The sequence below is a fragment of the Rhinatrema bivittatum genome, chromosome 10 (genome assembly GCF_901001135.1).
Source record: "Rhinatrema bivittatum chromosome 10, aRhiBiv1.1, whole genome shotgun sequence".
NCBI classification, from domain to species: domain Eukaryota; kingdom Metazoa; phylum Chordata; class Amphibia; order Gymnophiona; family Rhinatrematidae; genus Rhinatrema; species Rhinatrema bivittatum.
The window spans coordinates 38,722,934-38,741,099 of NC_042624.1; the positions used below are offsets into that span (position 1 = coordinate 38,722,934).

The following is an 18,166-nucleotide window of genomic DNA, read 5'->3' on the forward strand; positions in this document are numbered from 1 at the left end:
ACAGGATGAAGAACCAGAAGGATCTTCATCAATATCAACTGGACAAACTGGTGGACTAATTTGTAAAACTGTTTTTTTCCCACCCGCGAGCATGTTTTAAGATGTGTCTGCATATGCTCCTAAGCCCTAGCGGAAATATGCATGAGACATTTACCAGAGCTGCCTCTTAATATTACATGCACACAAATGCACGGCAAGGAGATTTAAAATGATACTTGCGTACTTGCATGCACGATTTAAAATTGCAGCATATCTCCTTGTGCCGATATGCACGTTTATGGCCGTACACACACACTCCTTTTAAACTTAGCCGGTTAGTGTAAGGCTTTATGCGAGAGGTCTGAGACATTTTTCAGACAGACTCTCATACATTTGAAAGTAGAAAAGGAGTTGCATTTTGAATGTTGACTATTGCAACTATATAGTCCACTCTGCAATTGTCACATCTTATATATGGTTCCTTAAGGTCAACTTGAACTATAATTGGTGATGTGTGTCAGCACTAAACATCTTTTCAGTCCATATTAAGTTTCATTAACAGTAACTATCTTTGTTTCAAAAATACGCACACATTTCTAAAAAATTGCCTTTCAGTACTTTCAGTACATTTATATGACTGATAGAGTGACTACCAGCATGAAGTGACAATTCAACATGATGAGAGATCATGTTGAATTTTACTTGACTGGAAGTCATTGTTCCCACTGGTGCTAGACACCCACAGGGAGCCATTTCATCAGTCAAGTTGAAATGTTGCTTTCATAATACTGGTAAACCCCACAAAAATTATATAGGATGTTTCCCTCCAGTGAGCGATACAAAACGCTATAGAGAAATAGCCAAATACATATTACTAAAATTCAGATGATACATTCCTTCCTGGAAACACACATAGCTATGTGCTATTCACAATGTTTGAATTAAGCATATAAACAATGCTTGCAACTGCTTTTGCACTGTGATCAAATAAATTCACTATTCAAATGATGTTAATCTCCCATAATGCTATTATTGTCTTTGCTTTGCAGTGGAGAGAAAACTAAGACAAAATCCTAATAAGGATTTTTTAATTTTATTCAAAATCTGAAGCCAAAACCCAGGGATCAGTCTCAGCATGTGTGAATTAGACAATGAATTTTATATTCTCTGTTCTCAAATACTCTTAACTTTCAACAGGTTTGTGAAAGAGTGACTCATACAAAAATCTTTCTCAGGTTCCATGAATGTAAAAAGCCATAATCATATTCTTGGAGGAAAGAGTTGGGACTTTAGAAATTGTGCACAGAAAGGAATAAGCGATTGAGAAATCTAAATGTCTGACTGTAATATATTATTGGAACTGGAAGCAGTAAGATATATAAAAGGAGAGCAAATTGCAAAAGCCATTTACCCATGTAAACGACTATTAACCCAGGTAAAAAGACTGTCTGAAAACTGCTCACTTTGCATGCAAATAAAGATACATGCAGGGATGAAGAACTCTTGAACTTTCACCTATGGGAAAAGCAGGTGGATTCAGCGGTGGTGTTAGATCAAGGAAGATAACACCCTTGAGCTTGGGATTTTGAAAACTATGCATATTTTTCAGGAAAAAGGTAGCCACAGATAAAGCAGGTGCAAACCTCAGTGGATACTTTTATCTAGGCTGTTTTCAAAGGGATATTCTATGTATACTTTTTCTTTAAAGATTGGTGCAAAGACCATGGGGAAAAAGTATCTATGGAGTTTGCAACAATCTGCGTAGTATTGAAAATTGCCCCTAATCACTTCTAGATGAGTGCATTTATTGTAGTAAAATAAAATGAATAACCTCTTTAACTGGGAGCCAAATCAACTTTACACAGCATCAGTGATGTAGACTCTCTCTGTGAAAATCTTGCCACCATCTTGGCAATGGCATTTTGAACCAGCTGTAGCCTATATGTGAGTATCTCAGGGAGACCCAAGCAGAGGTTATTACAATAGTCAAGATGTGAAATAACCATTGCTTGTACAACTGTCTTAACAGCTTGGGTATCCAAACAAGGCCATTACTACTTGATGAATCTCAACTTCAGGACTGCCAAATACGCTGTTTGAGAAACACAACAATCAAACATAAATTGGGCATCCAAATAAATCACTGTATCTTTCACATAATCCACTGCATGTTTCACATCCATACTCACCTTCACTGGCACAGGTAGAACTTCTGGTTTTGGCAGACCTATCATCAACGACTCTTGATGTTTTTTTTTAACTTTAATGGTCCCTTATTTTGTAAAAAACAATCCACTATTTTAGACATACCAAAATTTTAATCAGTATTATTATTTACTAAACTTAATGTGCCATCTTACAGCCAAATTTTAAATCCCCCCGCACACAAAAAAAGGGGGATCACGTGTGTGGCCAGGCATTGTGCATGCTGAGCGCATCTTCAAAGGGGCCCAGCCATGCGCGTAACCCCTGTTATGCGCCGAAGTGTCGGGCCCAGTTAAAGGGGTGGTCCATGGGGCAGGGAGGGGCAGGGCTGGAGGTGGCCAGGGAAGGGATCGCCAGCAACAAAATAAAAACAAAGAAAGGTAGGACAAAGGGTTTAGAGGGTGGGGAGGAGAAGGGAAGGGTAAGAAAGGTTAGGTAGGGGGTAGGGAAGTTCCCTCCCAGTCCGCTCCTTAATTGGAGCGGACTGGGAGGGAACTGGGAAAAGGATCCATCTCGTCGCCACGTGTAAATTAACAATTTAACCCCCTATGTGCCCGAGTCCCGGGCCACGTGCACATGCGCGTAATGGATGTTAAAATCTGAAAGGCAGAATACAAACTTGTATATATAAAAAACTAAATAAACTCTCTGTACACACAGGGACCACAGTTCACATATCATAAGCGAATAAATATCCTCTCACCCAAAATATTAAAACCCAGTTTTATGCTAGTCAATCCTTTGGAAAATTATGTCCTAAATTATTATATATACAAGCCGTTAAGCCCGTTAAAACGGGTTACATCCCTCTGTCTCTCACCTCCCCTTCATTCTCTCTCCCCTCACTCTTCACCCCCCCCCTACCTCCCTCCCTCACACTCATCCACTGCTCCCCACCCTCCCTCTCCTCTCACTCAGTCCCTCCCTCCCACTCAGTCTCACTCACTCCCTCCCCCCTCTCTCCCTCCCTCTCACTCACACTCAGTCCCACTCACTGTCACTCAGTCCCACTCCCTCCCTCCTCTCCCTCAGTCCCACTCCCTCCCTCCCCCCCTCACTCAGTCCCACTCACTCCCTCCCCCCTCTCACTCAGTCCCACTCCCTCCCTCCCTCCCTCTCACTCAGTCCCACTCCCTCTCTCTCCTCCCCTCTCACTCAGTCCCTCCCTCTCTCTCAGTCAGTCCCTCCCTCTCTCTCTCCTCCCTCACTGCTGCCGCCCGTCTTCGCCGCCGCCGCTGCGGCCCTGTCTCCCACCTCTCCCTCATTCTCCCTCTCCCCCTTCCACTTACTCACATCCCTGACTCTCACCTCTCCCTCATTCTCACTCTCCCCTCACTCTTCCCCACCCCCTACCTCTCTCCCACACACTCACCCACTCCTCCCTCTCTCTCACTCAGTCCCTCCCTCCCAGTCCCTCCCCCTCACTCAGTCCCTCCCTCCCTCCCACTCAGTCCCTCCCTCTCACTCAGTCACTCCCTCCCACTCTCTCTCTCCGTCCCTCCCACTCCCTCCCTCCCTCTCAGTCCGTCCCTCCCTCTCTCTCTTGCCTCCCTCCCTCGCTACTGGCCGCTGCTGCCGCCGCCCGCTACCGCCGCTGCCACTGCCGCCGCAGCCCACTACCACTGCCGCCCGCTGCCACTACCGCCGCCACCCGCTGCCGGTACCGCCACTGCTGCCATGTTTTATTTTTTTTGACGCTGCCTAAGACCAACGTGCTCGCCCGCACATGCGCAGTAGAGCTGCTCTCTACTGCACATTTGCGGCACGTCGGTCAAGCGTCGTTTATCTAGTTAGATGTATGACTTATATTAGAATTTTCCTTTTACTCTGATTATTATGGTTTCTTTGTAATTTTGTACTTATGTTTTTATGTAATGCATTGTGCCCTGAGTTAACTTTGGGAAAGGGGGACTAAAAATTTACAATATAAACAAACATAAATAAAATATCTAGCAATGCTAGTGTGGCCATTGCCCAAATATTTGGCCTCTCTATTTAGGTTGCAAGGCAGACCCAGCTATACAAGTGCCTGTATTTCTGCTAGAACTTCTAGTTATTACAGAACTTGCATTTTGCCAGATAGACCTAGATGCTAGTTAGTTCTAGGGGTGTGAAGGGAAACAATTTCATTTTGTTTAATTGGGAGAAATTTCCAACCAAATTGTGTTTTACTGGGGACCTTTATTCATTTTTTGGTTGTTATTCATTTCAGAAATTAGTGCATGTTCTTTGCAAATAGTGTGCTAGGCAGAAATAGTGTGTGCTATTTGTAAATAGCTCATACTTTTTGCTGAAATAAAAGAAACAAAACCGTATCCAAATTTTAGCAGGTTTTGATTTTATTCATTTGAAAACAAAACGAAATGCAACAAGGGTATTTCATTTATTTATTTATTTATTTATTTCATAAGCTCCAAGAGGGTTGAGTCAGGCCTAATGTCAGGAATTGTTTCTTCACAGAAAGGGTGGTGGATGCATGGAATGCCCTCCCAAAGGAAGTAGTGAAGACAAAGACAGTAATGGAATTAAAAAAAACATGGGATAAAGACAGGACACCTAGTGGCTAAATGATGAAGACAAAGAAAAGGAAACCCCATGTTGATTGGGGTATCCTGCACAGAGCAGCAATTTCCCTAAGAATAGGATAAAAAATAATAATATAAACAAAATATTGTTGGACAGTCTGAATGGACATCTTGGGTCTTTTTCTGCCAATATTTACTATGTTACTAAGAGCACATCTCTAGTTGATTCTACTATTGCAACCTACCAGACAAATCCAACCACATGGGTGTCTGTTCTTCTGCTAAGTCTAAAGACATTTCTTGACATATTCCTAAGTCTTTTCACCTACATCAAACCAAATACAGTGCCATCCTACCTACATTTGGTTTTCCTTTTTTGCCCTTAATACCATAATTGTATCAGCTTTTTTTTTACTTGATAGTTCTTAAAATTAGAATAAAGGCGGCGATGAGTGGGAGAGAGCTAACTAACTGAAAAGGAAAAATATTTATGTACATTCTCAGGTCATACCTTTTTTTCATTTGGTTCCTAATTTGCGTCTTTAAATCTTATAGTTATAAAGTAGAGATGTGCTTTGGGTAAAAATTTTGTGTCGGGCTTCGTTTTGGGCCTCCCAACAGGAATTTCGTTTTTCCTGTGATTTGGGATTTTTTTTTTTCAGGGGCCCCGATTTTCGGGTTAATGTGCACTATCAGGAGTTAGCACGCACTAATGGGAGTTAGCACACACTAACTCTCGTTAGCGCGCACAAACTCAAAAATGAATTTTTGCCGACATTTCGTAAAAAAATCAATCATTTATTGGTTCTCTCGAACCATTCCAAATTAGGCAATTTCATTGACATTGCCTAATTTGAGAAAAACAATTGCATATCCCTATTAAAAAGCCTTTGCAGCCACAGACAGACATTAGACATTATAGGATAGATAAAATGTATTGAATGGGTAAGATAACCAGCTTAAATTTACCACTTATCTTAAGCAAGATATTCAGCTATATTTACCCAATTGGAGCAGGCAGATTTAGGAAACCATTTTGTGTGGCCAGACTTGTGCTTCTAAATTTTGCCAGTTAGCACTGAATATTGTGCTAACCTGTTAAGGGGTCTGTTTACTTGGGATGTACATTTATTCTGAATGAATGAGAAAAATGCAATAAATGAGCCATTTTTAGATTGTTCCAAAAGCCTGCTACAAAAATACCCAAAACTTTCTGGGCATTTTCATATCTATGGTATTGAAAGAAACAAAAATCAGGCCTGCATTAGCCTAGGCATTGCTTCGTCTGGCCTCTCATTTCTACTCCCAGTTTCAGTGCTTGAAAGCTGGAGTACAGTGCTACAGTGATGCTACTTTGGTACCTTCTTCCAGTGCTCCATTTTAATGTATAGCCAGTGAAATGAACTGAGCCTAGTTCTTGGAGCCGGGCTAAGCCTGGATCTAATCATTGGTACCTGGCCTAGGTTTCGGCACTGGGCCCAGCCTGGACCTAAACACAAGGGATATGTAGGGGAAAAACCTTGTTTTTGTTATTTGGGTTTTTTTGGGAGGTGTTTATCCCACGTATTTCAGTTCGTGGATTGCTTGATTCATTTCATTTGTGAAAAAAATGAATCAAACAATAACCCCCCCCCCCCCCCCCCACCCCTGTAACGGCCAAGAAACAAAATTAAAACCTCTGTCCTACCTTCCTGGAAAAATTCCAGAGCCAGGATCCCCTCCAGCTCCTACTTACCCAATCCAGTGGGGATTCACCGGCAACAACAAGGCCGAATGAAACAAATTAGTATTATTTGTCGCATTTTGCAGTTTCTTTTTAAATGAATACACATCCATACTAGGCACTGGTCCTAGACCTCAGAACCAGGCCCGGACCAAGATTAAGTTTTGGTGTCAGATTGGGGCAATTTTTTGATCCTGGAGGCCCAGGTAGGGCTGCTGGAGACCTGTTTATATTTTCTATTGATTTTTTTTTTTGTTTTGGAGATTCTTTTTTCTTGTATAATGAATTGATTTTTGTTTGACAAATGAACCAAACTGAAAAAAAAAAATTAAATTAACCAAACAAAAACAAAAAAACAAAATGATATAACAAATGTACATTATTTATTACAGTTCCCATTGGCAATGAACCTATACACTAATAATGTATGTTAACACACATTAATGATTTCTACTATGCATAGCAGGTTAATAAAAAGACCCCTACGTTTAAACAAACCCACTGGGGATTGCTTACATTCAGCCCCTTTTTTGCCTGGCTAAAATTTGTGCAGCTTGCAGTAGTAACCCACATAAATTTAACTGCTGAGAGGGGTAGAAATTCATCCATTAGATTTAACCAGGTAAAACTCAGTGTTAACTGGGTAAATCTTTTGAAAATGTAGGCCTGTGTGTATTTTTCATATACATATGAAAATTATATATATAATTTGCTAGAATTTGTATGTTGGCTACTTTGTCAGTTATGCTCAAAATCAACTATTTACTGGAATTTTGGAAGGCATCTGTTGATAGATTTGGAGTTTTTCAGTGTACTTCATGATTTTTCAGTAAACAAGGACTGTGACAATTATAGGCAAATTTTTAAAGGCCTATTCATGTACAAAAGGCCATATACAAGTGTATGTGGCCCAATCGTGCGTAAAGTGTATTTTAAAAAGGAAGCCACATACATGTGAATAGGAGCGTACATAAGCTAAAGTAATTGCACAAAATGGGATGTCAGGATGGGATTAGCATGTATGCATGTAATGAGTTATTTTAAAATGATATACATGTGAAAATCATCCAGCTTATGCGCGTTCATTTACTACTGCTCATTCATGCATACAAGTGCAAACTTTCCTTTTGTTTTTTGACTTGGTTCTTGGTGGGTTGGCTTCTTCAGATGATCAAATACAAAAGTAGGCTAGATGGTGAAATAAAGTGTACCAGGGACAAACTGGGACCTACTGGGGCTAAACTGGGACACACCCAGGTCATATAGGAAGGTTACCTGGACATACAGAGTTCATGGGATAGACAGGGTCTGAAAGGGGGATTGTTGTGAGTGTACCTGGGATAAACTGGGACATACTGGTTTATATTGGGAGTTACTGGAACAGAATGGAGAGTAACAGACATACAGGGCTATAGAGGAGGGTGGGAGTGTGTGGTACTGCGACCAAGTGGGAGGCAGTGATGGAGATTAACTTTCAAAATGACTCTAATTGCCTTATGGATACTTACGGCACAATGGCTGAGGAGTGAGAGAGAAGAGATGAGGAGGAGGAAGAGATACCCCTTACAGAGAGTCTACAGGACTAGGGCACAGTTTTTGGATCTCTCAGAGGAGCAAGTCCTGTGCAGGTTTAGGTTCAACAAGGAAAGCATTAGGGATGTGCAGAGCAAAAGTTTAAGTTCATATGTCCATATGTCCAAAGGGGGTCCCATTTGCGGTCAATATGGACATAAACAGAATTCAATGAGTTGAGTATATGTCCATATGTGCAAATACAAATTTAAACCCCTCACCCTCCTTAATCCCCCCCCCCCCAAGACTTACCACAACTCCCTGGTGGTCCAGTGGGGTCAGGATGCCATTTCTGACCAACTTTGCAAGGAGCACGTGACGCGGCGTCACATGATTCCCCGCGGGGTCGCTTCCGGGATCCTCGTTCGGCCCAAAAGGAACTTTTGGCCAGCTTGGGGGGGCCTCCTGACACCCCCAAGCTGGCCAAAAGTTCCTTTTGGGCCGAACGAGGATCCCGGAAGCGACCCCGCGGGGAATCACGTGACGTCGGCGCCACGTCGGAGTGACGCGGCGTCACGTGATTCCCCGCGAGTTCCCTCCGGCACCCTCGTTCGGCCCAAAAGGAACTTTTGGCCAGCTTGGGGGACACCCCCAAGCTGGCCAAAAGTTCCTTTTGGGCCGAACGAGGATCCCGGAAGCGACCCCGCAGGGAATCACGTGACATCGGCGCCACGTCAGAGTGACGCGGCATCACGTGATTCCCCGCGAGTTCCCTCCGGCACCCTTGTTCGGCCCAAAAGGAACTTTTGGCCAGCCGAGCGTTCCGGCGCGAACCCGCGGGGAATCACGTGACGCCGCGTCACTCCGACGTGGCGCCGACGTCACGTGCTCCTCGCAAAGAATTTCAGAAACGGCGTCCTCACTCCTCGCTGGATCACCAGGGAGTTGTGGTAAGTCTTTGGGGGGGGATTAAGGAAGGTGAGGGGTTTAAATTTTTATTTTGGATCAACAATCGCGATTTCCAACTTATTCAACATAGCTATGTTGAATAAGCTGGAAATCCGATCGTTTATGTCTCATCACTTTTTTAAGTTAAAAAAAAAAAATAAGTAGCGTTTTACATTTATGTTCAATACGAATGCACACCCCTAGAAAGCATACTCTACCTGTGCAGCAGTTAAAGCAGGACTTGCAACGTACTACCCGAAGAGACTACATCTTGCCATTATACATCAAGGTCACTACTGCACTGGCAGTTTTTGCCACTGGCAATTTCCGACCACCTCTAGGGGTCACAGCTGGAATAAGCCAGTCTTTCACCTCCATACATATCGAGCAGTTCCTGGCTGCACCACTATAAATATATCCTGTACGCAGATATTTTATTAAGTATATGCATACTCTGCTTATAAAAATACTTGTGTGTGTACTTGGAATCACCAGTTCACCAACACCTCCACCATTTCTCCCTCTTCCTCCAGCAATTCACCCATTTCTCTACCACAAACTTTAGACCAAAAGCATGTGCAATTTTACTTTGGTGACTTAATTAGCACATGTAAAGCCTACAGATAAGTTCAGTAATGTAAACACAAATGCTTAAAAAAAACAACTTCTGAACCCCACCCAGAATGCCCCTCAATAGCCATGCAACACCACAAATACCTACATACTTGTGGTTTCCAAAATAGCATTCATATGTGTACATGCTATTTATATGCGTTTATGCTGATTTTACGGACAGAAGCCTTTTGAAAACCCCTATGAATCAAATAGGGCACTTTTCACAGCTACTGGAAGGGATTTTCAATCATTGCACAACGAGTAACACAGCGGTCAGACTACAGAGGTATGCAGGGAGTCAAAGTCTGTGGACACTGACCAAACACCACTGCTGCAAAGGTTGAGCAAGTTGGAAAGGGGGAGAGGAGAGTTTTAAATGGAGGAAGAATCCTGGCTGGTTGCAAATGAAGGCTTAGAAGCCAGATATGATTGACACTGAATTCCAATCTAGCAGGAGGAAATTGTCAGGCACACAAAAAAACAGATGAAATTGGAAATAAAAAAAAACCAGGCTAACTGCTAAACAAAATTGTTTAACTGAAATATATTCCTGCATTCAAAAAAAAAAATGAAAAAAATGCAGTCAGATGCAAGCTGAAGGTAAATGAAAGCGATGCTAAAATTTGCAACAAGCAAGCAGTAATGTGGTACAAAATGTCTCACAGCAAACTATTTTGAAATATACAATAGTTAGCTTATGACTGATGAAGTCTTCCAGTTCTGAAGACAGCCTGTTGGCATGATGTATGCTGTACGTGTTAACCATACCCTTCTCTCTTTTGTTAAACAGAATTTGAAACTGTGTTCTGTACAATGTTGTCCGGAAAAACTTAATCTTGCCATTTGTCGACTGTCATATTTTCTCTGGAAAACATAATCAAACTCTAGTGCTGGTTAACAGATTATATTCGGCATTCCTGAGTTGGCCAACATTTTTTTGTTTCTGTTAAGTAAATCACCTGGGGCAATACATATCTTGCAAACTCTGAAAGGATTGCATGCTTATAAAATAAATACATGCAAAAACCAGAACTGTGGCGATCTGGATCTTTTCTGATATTGCTAAACATTTGCTAATGATGGCTAAATAATCCCATATAAACATAAAGAAATGAGCCTTCCCCTTCATTATGAAGGCCAAGAAACAGGATAATGTGTAGGATCTTGTCTTGAATTTGGTCTCATAGCACCAAAAGTGAAGCCAAATCATGTGAGGAGCTTTACCATTGGGCTCAAACTGAACAATACTTCTTTCTGAATAAAATGCAGTTTCACAATATTTTTGGTCTTTGAGAATTCATGATGAAAAAAATACAAGTTCCCTGTATGCTCATACTAAATTATACAGGCAAATAACTGTTACGCTTTACCCCCTCACCCCACAGGTATAGCACACACATATCAGAGCTATGCACACAAGTAAAAAGATTTCAAGCAACTGCAGCTGATTTTCTACTTGACTGCTCTTCGAATTCTGAATATCGGGGGGTGTTCATATAGATGCAATCATTTCCATACCTCTGATTACAATTCAATCCATTCCCTAGCCTACAATCTCCTGTATTCTCAATAACAGTTATCAAAGTGTATGCTCCCTGTCTTCTCAGCATGTGCCCCTATTAAAAAATCTGCCAAGAAATGCAACACAAATAGCCTTTCAAATCTCCGTGCTTTTAGTGCACACAGATGGCTGCTGATTGTTATATAAGTTATAAAGTAATTCAGTTAGTTCAACTGAGAAATCAATGGTAAAACAAAGCTCAAAACAGTCAAATAGTTTCTGGTATTCAGAGAAGCATGCCTTGCTTGCAAGACTAATGGAATTTGTCTGTACTGTACTTCTTCATTTTCCTATTATCTCCCTTGTTAGCTCTAGAAATGCACGATAATTTGCTTCACCAAGTCTTGTATTTTAAATATGCCTTTACATGCAAGAAACGTTATTGGCATTTTAAGGTCCATACTACTGAAATTACATAGGCAGGGTAGTTTTCAAAGCCAACGCCACAGTAAAACAGTACTTTTCCCATGAAGATGAGCTTTTTGAAGCTTGTCCACCTAATATGCAGGAGAAATTTCACAATGCAGTGCCACTAAGCATATATGTTTACCCACAGCAGAGGGAAGCATTCTTGGAGATGGGCGTGTTTGAGCAAGGTCTGGAATCACACACATTTTTGAAAATTCAAAAATATAAGTTCAACTTTCAAAAGTGTATGTAAGCCCCAAAACATGCATGTAAGTGGTTCCACTGAAATTTATGCGAGCATTTTACAAACTGTGTGGCAGGAGCCACACAGTTTCTAAAATATCACTTTTTCCCCCCCTAAAAGTACCTGGGTACGTTTCAGTAATGCAGAAAAATTCATACATTTTCTATGCGTTTTATAAAATTAAATTCTTATACTTTGCATGCATAATAATTGACAGTGTGCATGTAATAACCCAGAAATAAATGCAGATGTAGGCACCTTTTTAAAATATTCACACACTCATCTTCTGAAAATGCTTACTTGTGTATGCACTTGGAATCACCAATTCATCAATACGTCTACCAGTTCACCTAGACCCTCCAGCATTTCACCCAAACCTCCCACCCAGAAACTGCAGACAAAACAGAAGTGTGATTTCAATTATACGAGTCAACTAGCAGGTGGAAAAGCATACAGACAAGTTTGTTTGTCTGTATGCACATATTCCACTTATTCCACTTAGAAAATAGCAACGTAAACACATTCTTCTGAATCAAAACACCCCTGAATTGCCCCTTTTTCTTCCCATTAAAATGTATGCACAGCATTGCAAGTACGCATATACTCTTGAGGTTTATAAAATATGACATACGCATGTACATGCCACTTTTGTGCCTATGTGCTAATTTTACATGCACAACCCCATGTATCTCTTTGACAATTATCATACAATTAAAAATATGTATATAGCAGTTAATGTGAAAGGAATGGCAAGAAATATAACTGCTCTCAAAAATGTTTTAAATGTAGTCAAAAAGTTTTCAAAACATAACAAATCACTTAAGAATCACATTCATAGCCCAAATGCAAGCCATATTTTGCAAGAATGCTTTTTCAAGGGGAGATGCCATACTCAAAGAAACAAGAAAGAAAGAAAACACATAGCAAATGAATTTCGTAGAGAAAAGTGCATTGAACATGACATCATTTGATTCACAAAGCTGCAAGAGAGGTTCAGTCTGCAGAACAGTCTCGTAGAATGTACACAGGAATGGTAAGTTTCAAAACAGCGAGCAGGTGCACATGTACGCCCATTCATCAGCCTACGCCCATGTCCACGTGTGCCAAATTTTACGTGGACGCACACATGTATGCACAAATGCCACATCTAGTGTGAAAATCAGGGGATTTTAAAAGAGGTGCTTGCTGACGCTATTTCCAGTTTTACCAGTTTGGCCCCAGTTCACACAGTTAAGAGATAGGTCCTCCAAACCCCCCTAGTTTAATAGCCTTTACTCCCACCAGTTAGCCCCAATCCTTAAAACCCCACAAATCTGCCTATTTTTCTTTATTTTTTAACTAGCACGTCATTCATAGAAGTAATGTTATGCAGCAGGGGACCTTAGCACGTGCCGGATCACGTAAGTATTTATGCACACGCGGAAATGCCGAAATGTCCATGCTGCGCCCAGAACCATGCCCACTCCCCGCCTCTGTTTGAAAACTTTCTACATGTGTGGGTGCTGTGGGAGATACACGCATATCTCGCTGGCTTTACAAATCCGCTCGTGTGTACGAGCTCAAATTATTCACGCCTCCCTTAATTAATGCACGTGCCGGGCTTTTAAAATTCACCTTTAAAGAGGAAAGACAGGACTTTAAAATGCTGAAAAAAACTCCAAATTATCATGTGAAATCTGTAGCCAATCAGAATATCAATCAAAAAATGCCAATCATTCCTAGGTAATAAAGGAATACAGGATGGCAGTTATAACAAAAAAACATTGAAAATAAAAAAATGTTTAATTTTCAAAGTGAATGTATTCATGTTCACTTTGAAAATCAGTGCAAAGTCCACAGGTAAAAAGGTGCCCGTGGACGTTGCTGATATATTGCCCATCTGAAATTACCCCCACAATTTCCAATCTTGTATCTGCCTCGATTTCTATTCCCCTTATGGAGACCGTTTCATACTTGAGCCTGGGCTTACGTTTACATATAGAAACATAGAAACATAGAAGTGACGGCAGAAGAAGACCAAACGGCCCATCCAGTCTGCCCAGCAAGCTTTCACACCTATTTGTTTTCATACTTATCTGTTACTCTGACTGCTGAGGTCAGGGCCCTTATTGGTAACTTTATGGTTCCAATTCCCTTCCACCCCCCACCATCGATGCAGACAGCAGTGCTGGAGCTGCATCTAAGTGAAGTATCTAGCTAATTGGTTTGGGGTAGTAACCGCCATAATAAGCAAGCTACTCCCGTTTGTTTACCCTGCATGTGCAATTCAGCCATTGTTGGTTGTCTGAATAAAAATCCTCTTTACTTAATTCCCTCTGTTGCTGAAGCAATGAGCTGCGCTGGATACTTATTCCAAGTCAAGTATCATGCTTAATTGATTCAGGGTAGTAGCCACCGTAACAAGCAAGCTACACCAATGCTTATTTGTTTACCCAGACTATGTAATTCATCCTTGTTGGTTGATGCTGATATAAATCATCTTTTCTTCATTCTCTCAGCCGTTGAAGCAGAGAGCTATGTTGGATGTGCATTGCAAGTGAAGTATCAGGCTTAATTGATTCGGGGGTAGTAAGCGCCGTAACAAGCCAGCTACTCCTATGCTTATATGTTTACCCAGACTATCTAATTCATTCCTTGTTGGTTGATGCTGAATATAAATCATCTTTTCTTCATTTTCCCTGCCGTTGAAGGAGAGAGCTATGCTGGATGTGCATTACAAGTGAAGTATCAGGCTTAATTGATTCGGGGGTAGTAAGTGCCGTAACAAGCCAGCTACTCCCATGCTTATTTGTTTACCCAGATTATGTAATTCATTCCTTGTTGGTTGATGCTGAATATAAATCATCTTTTCTTCATTTTCCCTGCCATTGAAGGAGAGAGCTGTGCCGGATGTGCATTGAACGTGAAGTATCAGGCTTATTTGATTTGGGGTAGTAACCGCCTTTACAAGCAAGCTACTCCCCTGCTTTTTTGTGGATGCAAATCCTTTTTTCCACATTTCCTCTTGCCGTTGAAGCATAGAGCAATATTGGAGTCGCATTAACTGTGTGTATGTTTATTGAATAAGGATATTAATCTCCAGATAGTAGCCGTCATTCCTGCAAGCAAGCCACCCCCATTTTAGAGTGTGCTAGCATGCCAAATGCTTTCTTTTCTCTGTGATTTTATTTTAGCACTCTTCCAGTGTCATGTAGGTAGTACTTTGTTAATACATCACTACAAAGAGTCTGTTTTGGTAAGTTATTTGACTCTGCTCAGTTATTTGACCCTCCTGAGGTACTAATCTAGTTGTGCATCATTTCTGCTTGCTCACTTTCAGATGCCATCCATCAATATTTAAATAACCAATAAACATTCTTTTTAGTAATGGGAAAAAAGATAGGATTCCCTGGTTAACTTTAGAATCCATGATATACTAAACCAAAAAGATATTGCTTGAAAATTCCTAGTGCTACCTCAGCTAAACAGAGTGATAAAGACAAGCCTGTTTATTCAGTGTAAGAAGAGAGGAAGGAAGAGGTCAGTGCAGACCTACAGATATATTCTTATGACAATCAGAATTATTCTGGCTCACAGTACATCAGAGAAATGTTTTGGAGGAGTTATTGGGTATGGTAAATTTATGATTAAGTTGTCAGAAGTGTCTTAGAAGGCTAGAGTGTTGCATGGAGGCTGACCAGTTTTGACATGGAGTAGAATTACATTTTTATGAGTGGTATCATCATAGAGGCATGAACAATCCAATAGCGTGGTCTAATATGGCTTCTAGTCTGTGATACTCCCAATTATTTCCTCTGCCTATAAAGTTAACATTCACTGCTTGGTAGAATTTGTAACCATATGTTCTTCATATGTCTAAATTAAAATAAAATATATATTGGTATAGTAGAATAGAAAAATAAAGATGTATGAAAGCATTCATATGACAAATTTTCTAAAATAATTACAAATGTGTGAGATGACAAAAGTGATACATAGGAGATAAGTTAGAAGCCAAATTAATACAGATTGCCTACTAATTCTACTTGCTTATAATATACAATCCCAGTACTGTGTCCATTTTAACCTACATTGTTTTTCTTATAGCATATAGTCTGGTTACAAGCCTCAATTCCTCATAAGGGAAAAGGATCACATTTACACCGAGCAATAACAAATTAGTTTGTTTTTCCTAATGAAATGCTAGCTGATGAAAATACACACAGGGATAAATTCTAAAAAAAAGAAACATAACTCAATAAAATGCTTCAAATACCTAAATAATCAAATGTTTTGTAACATGCACAGAATAGTGCATAACAGTAGATTAGTATATAACAGAAGAATCTTCAGGGGTCTATATTTTTCATAAGTATGTCATAAAAGGTCCTGACCATTAAACACCATTTTACAAGCTGATGATACTAATACGGGGTAGCAATAAAGGGAAGCCTATATATGAAAAACAGATGTATTGGATGTTATATTACCTTTGTCTCCCCCCAGGCCGATGTAAGGGTGTTAGACACCCTAGGCGAACCTTCTACCTTGCGACCCCCCCCTCCTCCTCCCCAACCCCTCCCCCCCCCAGTCCAAGCCCTGGCTCCAGCCCAGGCTTCATTCACTTAGAAAGCCCCCTCTCTTATACACACCTAGGGCCGGATTTTAAATGCCCTGCGCGCGTAAATCCGGCTGGATTTACGCGTGCAGGGCCCTCGCGTGCCGGCACACCTATTTTGCATAGGCCGCGGCGCGCGCACAGCCCTGGGACGTGTGTAAGTCCCGGGACGTCGTAAAAGGGGCGGGGAGGGGGCATGTCCGGGGCGTGTCCGGGGTCAGGGGGAGGTTCGGGGTGGGACCTGGGGGCGTGGTGCTGGCCCGGGGGCGTGGTCGAGGTCTCCGGACCAGCCCCCGGATCGGGTGATGGCGCGCCAGCAGCCCGCTGGCACGCGCAGATTTACGTCTGCTTTCAGCAGGCGTAAATCTGCCAACAAAAGGTAGGGGGGGTTTAGATAGGGCCGGGGGGGGGGGGGTGGATTAGGTAAGGGAAGGGAGGGGAAGGTGTGGGGGGGTGGAAAGAAAGTTCCCTCCTAGGCCGCTTCGATTTCGGAGCAGCCTCGGAGGGAACAGGCAGCGTGCGCCGGACTCGTCATGCGCAGGTTGCACAAATGTGCACCCCTTTGTGCGCGCTGACCCCGGATTTTATAAGATACGTGCGGCTACACGCATATCTTATAAAATCCAGCGTACTTTTTTTCGCACCTGGTGTGTGAACAAAAGTACGCGCTCGCGCAAATTTATAAAATCTGCCTCTTAGGTTCCTTGTTTCATTCACACATATACTCTTACACAAGCTCCCTCCCTCTCTCTCACTAACATCATTGCTCTCTCAAACAGCACGCAATCCTTCTCAGTCACACACACAAACAGAGGTGCCGCCCATGGCTCGCCGAGACTCTGCTCCTCTCAGTCACAAGCAGGATGGGTGCTGCTTGTGGCACACTGAGTCTCTGCTTCTTTCAGCCATAAGGAGAATGGATGCTGCTCGCAGCCCACTGAGTGTCTGCATTTCTCGGCCACAAGCAGGATGAGTACTGCTGCTCATTTTCCATCAAGTCTTTACTCCTCTTGCTCATGAGTGGGATGGGCTCCACTCGTGGCCCCATATGGCTAATTGCTGCCCCCTAATGGCTGGCACTCTAGGCAACTGCCTAGTTCACCTATTGGGCCACGTCAGCCCTGTCTCTCCCCTCTAATGCCCCACTGGATTATCCCGCTAATATAATTTTTGTACAGTTTTGTAGGAAATTCAATTTGGAATTTAACAGTATCTTACAAATTACTTAATTGTATTATTTATGGCCAGAATATACAATAGAGAAAAACAGCATTAGATTGACTGTATTGTGGATTGCATTTTGTGAGGAGCATGATGCTGGAACAACCTTTATTATGAAAAAGTAGATTGCCAAAAAATTAGGTTGAAGCAAAACCTGGGTTTAGAGGATATGGGGCAAGACTGTGTATGAGTGTTTTACAGAATTTGGTGAACTATCAAATCAATTAATTAATGCTCCATAAATATCTTTTCTCTGAAAATTCAAAATACACTTTATGTGCTCAAAACAATGAGTCATGTATTGATCCAAACGATATTCACAAAGGGGTAGATTTTCAAACAAGACGCGTTGGCGTACTTTTGTTGGCGCTCCAGGCGCCAACAAAAGTATGCGGGATTTTAGTAGAAACGCGCGGAGCCACGCATATCCGCTAAAATCCTGGATCGGCGCGCGCAAGGCTATCAATTACGTATAGCCGGCGCGCGCCGAGCCGCGCAGCCTACCCCCGTTCCCTCCAAGGCCGCTCTGAAATCGGAGTGGCCTTGGAGGGAATCCTCTAACGCCCTCCCCTCACCTTCCCCTCCCTTCCCCTACCTAACCCACTCGCCCGGCCCTGTCTAAACCCCC

The 18,166-nt window shown here is 41.9% G+C and overlaps 1 protein-coding gene across 2 annotated transcripts in view; it reads right to left on the reverse strand.

Annotated features, from left to right (window-relative positions):
* The window catches only part of DPYD (dihydropyrimidine dehydrogenase), a 2,453,390-nt gene that overhangs the window by 1,696,153 nt on the left and 739,071 nt on the right, over positions 1-18,166 (reverse strand). The window lies entirely within an intron of this gene.